The sequence below is a fragment of the Haemorhous mexicanus genome, chromosome 3 (genome assembly GCF_027477595.1).
Source record: "Haemorhous mexicanus isolate bHaeMex1 chromosome 3, bHaeMex1.pri, whole genome shotgun sequence".
NCBI classification, from domain to species: Eukaryota; Metazoa; Chordata; class Aves; order Passeriformes; family Fringillidae; genus Haemorhous; species Haemorhous mexicanus.
Window position 1 is genome coordinate 73,579 of NC_082343.1, and position 8,401 is coordinate 81,979.

Consider the following 8,401-nt stretch of genomic DNA (forward strand, 5'->3'; position numbering starts at 1 on the left):
ACATCCAAACAAAACCTATTTCTGCTACTAACAAAGAACAAAGGCCCCACTACACTTCACCCCATTAAAAACTCACAGAAACCCAACTGGAAATAAATTTTAAAACCCCTCTATAACTAGCCCAAACCCCCCCATCCATTCCAATCCTAAACTTCCTCCCAAACCAGTAGCTCAGAAACCCAAAAAACTCAAACACACATTGAAAATGAAATAACTGCTAATAAAAACAAAAACCCATGAAAAAATAAACCAAACCGACTCACTGAACTCAAAACTGTGCAACTGACCCTAAACATTACTACAAAAAGCCCCCAAAGCTCCACCTTTATGCTAACTCACAAATAAGAACAAATAATCGATAAAAATTATCTGAAAAATTAAAAAAAAACTAATTAAAAGCATACAAATAAAAAATCTAAACTATTAAAATACTAAAAATACCACTACCCGAATTTTAAAAAATGTTGCCTATAAAAACCCACCATAAAAATGCCCCTGTCCCCAAAGATAAAACTAAACAAAACCCATCACACCAGAAATAAATCGGAACTTGGGAAAGCTAAAACCGTAACACTCAAGAAGTACACCATATCCCTTCTGGTACACCAGCTACAAACAGCATAAAACAATACAATCAATTCTTAAAAACCACCTTTAAACCACTACCTTTTTAAGAAAACTTTCAACAATTTAAAAACGGCTTTTAACAAAAGCCATCTAATAAATTAACACCCAAAACTCCAGCAGCCGAGCTAGCCCTACCAAATCTCTCTGTTTATACATCCAATAAACAAAACCAAAATCCCAACAATATCCCAAGTCTATTAAAGAAACCTACTGAAATTAATCCTACTCAAGTACAAACCAACCCATCCATAAAGTTAGCCTCACTCAAAAAGAAAACAATGACAGAGAGTTAATAATACCAAGAAATAAAGCAACACACCATACACCACCAACGAATATAATATTCAAGGAAAAAAAACCACTTTTTTTTTTTTTTTTTTTTTTTTTTTTTTTAAACTAACTTCTTTTATTAGCTAGAACAAAGGATTTTGCCAGGACTGTAACAACAACTTCTTCTCCTCCTTCCTCTTCTTCTGAAACGTCCCATCTCATTCCCAAATTCCTTACAACTTTTGAGTTTCAATCCAAGCAAAAAGCAAAACTCGTGCACGTGTGCGTCGGATGCTCCTGCCAGGTTCTCCATTGCACCCCACATCTTCTTACACGTTCAGTCTTCGTGCTGTCCTGCCGGGGTGAGTTTCAGAGAAGGATTGGCACATGTGAAGAGAGGATTTCCCCTCCCTCCCTCCCTCCCCGCCCCCCGGAGCCGGTTTCCTTAGCGCATTTCAATAAATTCCAAGCCTGCAATGATGCACACTCGTCCCAAGGCTCACAGCAAGCACGCAGGAGCTCAGGCTTACTTGCTTCCATGGCTCTGTGCCTGAGATAGCTGAGGAAATTTCCCGTGACCCTCTGTTGCAATAAACTGGAATGCAAACTCGGCTCCATCTCAGAGCCTCAGTGGGAGGCAGGAGCACATCTGGCTGACCCACAAAAATCCTTTCTTGGGCGGCGGCACCGCGCTGGAAAGGGGAAACACGTGCTAGTGAACAGCAGCTCAGAAACAATTCTTGTCCAATGTTACCTGCTCTACTTGGCAGCTCACTAACACCAGTCTAATTTTATCACTGCAGGGAGAATTCTGTAGGAAAGTGTCTGATGAGCAGCGACAAGGGCTTCACTCCCTGCTACGCAGCCTGCAACACCCTTGAGAGAGCAGAGCAGCAAAGTCACCAAACTCTTCTTGCCGTGGGGCAGGGTAGAAGATCACTGTGGGAGGCACATAAAAAGAGGGGAAATGGTCTATAAATGCACAGACATTTGATTTCAGAAGCCCAGAGATAAGGATGTTCTCTAGGAAGCCAGACGTGACATGATATTTCTAAGATTTTCTTCTTCATTGAAGGAAATCTATGTGTATATATACACACTTAGAAATGATTGCGTGAGGTTTTTTTTTTTTTTTCTTTTGAAGCTCCAAGAATGATTTCCCATCTTGAGTCACTCAGGAAGAAATGGCCCCTGTGACTCAGGACAGAAGGGCTGCCTGCTCTTTTGATCATGACAGCTCTTGGCTGTACCCGGGAAGCAGGAGCAGCAGCCAGAGCTGAGGCTCAGCAGAGGCTGACCCCGGCCAGCCCCTTCCTCACTTCCCTGTGTCACAACCCTTCCAGGCAGAAGGACGCAAAGCAGGTTACGATTTCTCTCCTAGATATGTTTTTCGAAAATAATACTTCCAGGGGTGATCACAACGGGGGCACAGAAAAACACAAAGAATGAAAAGTACCGTGTTTGGTGTTTTAGCAAACGGTGTGTCTTCCCTACCATGTCCGGAAGCTGGATCGATGCACCAAACTTTTCACTGCACCCTTGTCCTTGCTTCTGCGCCATCTTCACCAGCTGCTCTTGGGAAGTGCTTGTATTGCCTCGGAAAGGTGATCACCCTGCACGAAACTGGAGGCTGAGCTTTCGGCCTCTGGAGGAGGGAGCCGCGCCGTGGATCCCGTCCCGATGGCGCTGCAGACGCCAGCACCCGCGGGAGGACTGGGGGGACTCCGAGCTCCACCTCTCTCTGCCCAGGCCCTGGGGAAGATGGGGGAGCTATTCTTCAGAAGCATCGCCCCTGCAATCATCACCTCCATCAACATTCTGAGAGCGCTTTTGGTTTTAACAAAGAGCAACCCTGATTTGCCATTTGCAGATCACAATGGGAATGAACCTGGAAGACAAAACGCAAGATCAATTCACAGCTGGACGTTCAAATCTTTTTCTCCAAAACCCAATCAACGTGCAGCTTCTCCCTTAAGCTGAAGTACGGACCAAAGTCATAGAATCGTTCAGGTCAGAAAGGACCTTCAGGCAGCGAAGATGAGCATTTAGGTGTGGCATGAAGCTTGGGGAGCACTGAAGAAGCTGTAAAAGTCAACTGATATTCTTTGGAAATTAAAAACAAAACGAAGTCATTAACTAACAAGGAATCCTCTGCGGAAACGACACACGGGACGGCCTGCGGGGGAGATGCCCGAAAGCCAAAGCTGCGCTTCAGTGGCATCTAAGGTGGGAATTTTGCAGAGTGCCTGTACACAAGTTTGCTTTCACTGGGATCAGTGAGCAGTGGCCACCGCAGAGCAGGAGGTGCTGTGGCTCAGAAGACCTGGCTGTGAAAAGTACAGGTTATTGTCCCCAAGCACATGCCAGCGGTCTGGAAAAGGGTGATCCGGCTTGACACTGCTGCTGTGCTTGCTAAAGGGGGGGAGCGGCTCAGTCCTCGTCACTCACCTGATGCTCCCAGTCGGGGCGCAGTCGAACGGCACCACTTGGCCGGGCTTCACCTCCCTGGCTATTTTCTGTGCAGGGAACTGCAATGCCATTGCAACTTTTCTGTTCTCGCATCATTCTTCTAGAAAAAAAAAAAACAATACGTTGAAGGGGAAACTGCCTTGTCACCGTCCCAAAATCCTTTATCGCTTGTGGTAACCCACGGCACACTCCCTGCCCGTGTTATCTTCACCTTAACTCTGTTTACAAGTGCCATGAATAAACCCAAATCCAACTGAGGAAGCTCCTCTTTGCTCACATTTCAATTCAAGGCTGGAACGATCACCTTGCAAAGAACTTTCCTCTACCGGTGCTAGATGCAAAAGAAAAAAAGCCAACCCAGGAATGCCTGCCACACCGGAGTACACAAAGCTGCTGCTGCTGCTGCTTCCAATGGCTTAGGCTGAGGGCTTCTCTGTTCTTCTTTTGCCCTTCTCACGGGAAGGACTGGCTTTGACTGTCTTTGAACTAGCTACAGATACGAAAGATTTAGTAAACAAGTATTCTTTAGCCCATTGCTCTTAAGAGTGTGTCCTGACAGATGTCTTCTTCCTCCTGAGGTTTAGACCACTGTTTGATCTTTTTTTCTTTTCCCCCCGCTTTTTTCCCCCCCTTTATTCCCTGAAGCATTTCACACCATGATGGGCAAAGGCCCAGCAGGAATTAGACTGAACACTGGACACGGAGACAAAAGAAAAGGCTGGAAGTTACTCTTGCTCTCCAGGCTGGCACTGCCAGCTCCTGAGGGCTCAGTCAGGACAGTCAACATTTCTGAGAGTACCTGTACACAGGCGTGTGCAGACCTTGGGTCCTGCCGCGGCTCGCAGCTGCAGGCTCAGACACGCGCGCCGAGCTCCTGGATCCTCCACGACAGAGCCGCCTCTCCCTGCTGATCCCGTGCTGTGCCTGCGGAGCAGGGAGGGAAGGAGAGGCACGCAGGGTAGCACAGTGGCAGTGCACAAGCTGCCAGGCCTCACCCATCGGACCTGCACCGAAGAGGAAATCTCACTTTTCAAAACTCTCCATCGTGCCATACAAAACACTGAATCCTTCCCAATCTGGAAGGGACAGCCTGGCATGATGCCCCTCAGGTCACATCTTACATAAAGGGTTCTTCTTCTCCTGCACAATGCTCTATAGTCTAGTTTTACTTTTTATCTTTCTATAGATATAAAAATACCTACAGAAACTATCGATATTCACGAAGCGACCTTCAATCGTAACAGCCAGGCCTCCGCATGACTGCGCTTAACTCCTGCTTAGCTCAGGGCATCTCCCTGTTCCTCAGGCTCCAGAAACCACTGAAACTCCCCTGTTTTCCCCGGGGGGCTGCCTGCTGGCAGCTGCCCTCCTCTCTCCAACGCGGTCACCTGCCAGGCTGTAATATTGACATTGTTGTGACTATCGAGTCATTGGAGACTCATCCACGCTTAAAGAAAATAAACCCCCTACTTTTAAGTACTAAATTCCCTACCAAAGCAAGCGTTTTACTGACGCGTACACGGGCATACCGGGCAGCTTATTTTCATTCGGAAAAATAAAATAAGCTTCCCCAGTACAAAAGCCCCCTCCAGCAGCAGAGGATGCACCCTGAGTACCTCGGCGAAGAGAGGCCACCACGCCAGTGCCCGTCAGCGGCCCCCCAAAACCCGCCCGCCCGCCCGCGGCGCTGCCGAGCCCACAGCCCGCCAGCCCCGCTCCGGAACCACCGCGGAAAGCCCCGACGGGCCGGCGCCGCCACGGGGGCGCCGTGCGGGCAGCGCAGCGAACGGACCGCGAGCCTCGACTGCGCCCCCCCTTCGTGCCGCCATCTTGGGAAGGTCACCCGGCTCCCGGCCGAGCCTCTCCCGAGTCCCGGGACGGCGGCGGCTGCGGGTCCCCGGCAGAGAGAGGCGTCCGTGCCATTGCCTGTCGGCGCCCGCCCGCCACCCGCCCGCCAGCGGCGCCACTGACCCACGGCCCGTGTGCCCGGCGCTGCATACCTCACGGAAAATCCCGCCGGGCCGGCGGGCAGGCAGTCTGGTGTACAGACCGCGGTGCTCCTTTTTCCCGCCCTTTTGGCCGCCATCTTGGGAAGGTCAAGCGCGTCCCGGCCGAGCCGCCCCCCAGGGCGCGATGGCGCGCGGGCCTCGGCACGGACGCGTCCCGGCCGCTGCCCGTCCGGGGGGCGGTACCGCGCTCGGCTGCGGGCGGGGAAGGCGGGCAAAAAACCGGCTGCCATCCCCCAGAAAATCCTCTGAAATAAACGCCGAAAACCTGCCTCTTACCCAACAGGAACGAAACAAGCGCCCTTTCTTTAAAACCCTATTTAAATCTATTTTAGATTTAAATGTTTCATGTTTACATTCACATGCATCTTTATACCGGACATTGATGCGTTAAGTAATTTGTATAATATATTACATCTACTCCTATGGTTTGTGTTTATTTATGTTTTGCGTTTTTATACATATCTGTCTATATCGATTGTATATTTCTTTCTTTAGATTTCTATTTATATAATACTTCTATTATTCAAAATAAAAACCCTGTCTCTAACAAAATAAATACAACCCCCCCTTATTTTAAACGACATTGAAATATTTTTATTTCTACTTCCTATAATTATATTCACATATGATTCTTTCGTTTCTTTTGATGCATTATAATAGTGATTACATATAAGACATATAAAATTCTAAAAAAGTATTTAAATTATTATTTCTATTATGTATCATATCTACTGCTACAACTGATTTTTTCTTATATTTTTAAATTTTATATATATCTGTATGTATTTATGATCTATTTCTATCCTTAGATTTCTACCTTTATATTATTTGTATCTCAAATTTTTCCAATCAAAACTCTGCCTATTGACAAAAAAACCCCCGCTTTACTATTTAAAAATATTTTTATATTTATAATTTTCATATTTATATTTATAATTTGTTATATAGTATACGATAACATATTGATGTACTCTACTTATATATATCCAATACACATTTCCTATAATCTATTATCATAAGATATATACAGTATTACTTGTATTATGTATTGTATCGGTTTTTATTATTCTGTATTTATAATTATCTTATATTTTTATATATGTCTGCATATATTTGTCATCCATTTCTATATTTATATTTTGATTGGGGCTTTGTTTCTATTTATAATCTAGATCTTTAGATATCTATAAACATATGTAATACTCTGTATTAAAAATTATAATAGCTTATTGTAATATATAATGATTCATGTTACATGTTTCACTTTTATATATTCGGTCTATATTTAAATTTTAAGGGGTTTTATTCCCATTTTTATACATCTATTTGTTTTGTTTCATTATCGTTATAGTTATAATTTTACATTTAAAATCCAATTCCTAAATAATAGGACAAAACAAACAGCATCAAATTCCCACCAATATCCTCCAAAAGCATCCAGATACCTCCACCAGCCAACCGACGGCCAGCAAAAAGCCACCCAACGCTCTTTGCCGTAACAATTCTCATCACATCAGAAAAATGCAACGACTATAAAAGAAAACCCAATAGAAACGCACACAGCAAATCACAAAAACTACGAAGAAAAATTCAAACCACCTTACTAAACTCCAAACAGTGCCAATGACCCGAACTTTAAAAAAAAAAAAAAAACCAAAAACCAAAATTCTACCTCTACACTAAGTCAAAGAATAACCAATACTCTGTAAAAATAACTTGAAAACCCGAACTAATTAACGAAATAGAAAAAAATCTCAACCACTACAAAATAAGAAAATAACTACCCAAATAAAAAAACTACTTAAAAAGACCCACCCTATAAATACCCATGTTCCAAAAAAAACCCCTGATAAACAACAACCAAATATATCAAAGGCCAAAAAAACAAACACACAAATAAAAAGCACCACCAAAAAAACCCAACCAAAAACCCAACCGAAAACTTAAATTTAAATAAACTTAAATTTACAACAACAACAAAAAAATCCTAACTGATTAAACCCATAGTGCCTCAATCTATCAAAATAAAATGCCGCCTAGAAACGAACACAAAGCCTAAGGAGAAACGGAACCATAAACAATATCTCCCAAATGATCCGTCACAATAAAACGTACGCTACAATCGAACAAACCAAATAAATGAAAGCCCTGTAAGACGATAAACACAAACGCAATTATCAATATCTTTAAAACCCCGCTGCTATTAACTACCTGACGCTACCTCAAGCCCACCAGAACAAACGCTACACACTCACGCTACTAAAAGCCACCACAACAGAATTAAACGCCTAACCTCTACTTCACGCTACGACCCATAAAAACCATCGCACACCTTTAGAAAACATCGCACACCCCGGCAAAAAAAAAAAAAAAAAAAAAAAAAAAAAAAAAAAAAAAAAAAAAAATCCGACAACAAAACTCCATTCAAAACAAACCTTCATCGTCACCACCTGAACCGAGATCCACAGCATTCAGGAAAAACACCCTATCCCTTAGCATCCAGCAACTGCAAACAGAACGAAGCGATGCAATCGATTCCCAAAACCCGCCTCGAAACCACGACGTCCAAGAACTTTCAGCAATCGAAGCCCGCGCTGCCGGCACGGACGGAGCGCGGCTGCCGGCAGGACAGCGGCTCCTCCGGCGCGCAGGGGCGGCGCCGCCCCGGAGCCCCCCGCCCGCTCCCCCGGCCCGGCGGGGCCGGCACCGGGCCCAGGGGGCCCCGGCGGCGCCCGAGCCCCGCGCCCGGAGCGGGCAGAGCGGCCGGCACCGGCCGGGCCAGCGCAGGGCCCGGGCCGCCTCTCCCGCCCGCCGGCCCGGCACAGCCCCGCTCGGCTCCGGCACGGCTCGCACCGGCGCTGCCGCGGCAGCCCCGCCGCGCCAAATTCCCCGCCCGCCTCAGCGAGCGCGCGCCCGGGCGGTGCCGGGAGGGCTCCCGAGCGGGAACGTTCTGGGCCGGGCCACGGGCAGAAGAAGCGCCCTGGAATGCAGCGGCGCGGCCCGATCGCAAGCCTGCGAACGCTGCG

The 8,401-nt window shown here is 46.3% G+C and overlaps 1 long non-coding RNA gene across 1 annotated transcript; it reads right to left on the minus strand.

Annotated features, from left to right (window-relative positions):
- Nucleotides 1-1,024: 1,024 nt before the first annotated feature.
- On the minus strand, nt 1,025-1,839 carry LOC132324392 (uncharacterized). Its single transcript, XR_009485604.1, has 2 exons — nt 1,652-1,839; nt 1,025-1,251 (listed from the first exon to the last, which is right to left on the minus strand). It is a non-coding gene; the product is annotated as an uncharacterized LOC132324392 (long non-coding RNA).
- Between the last annotated feature and the right edge of the window lie 6,562 nt (nt 1,840-8,401).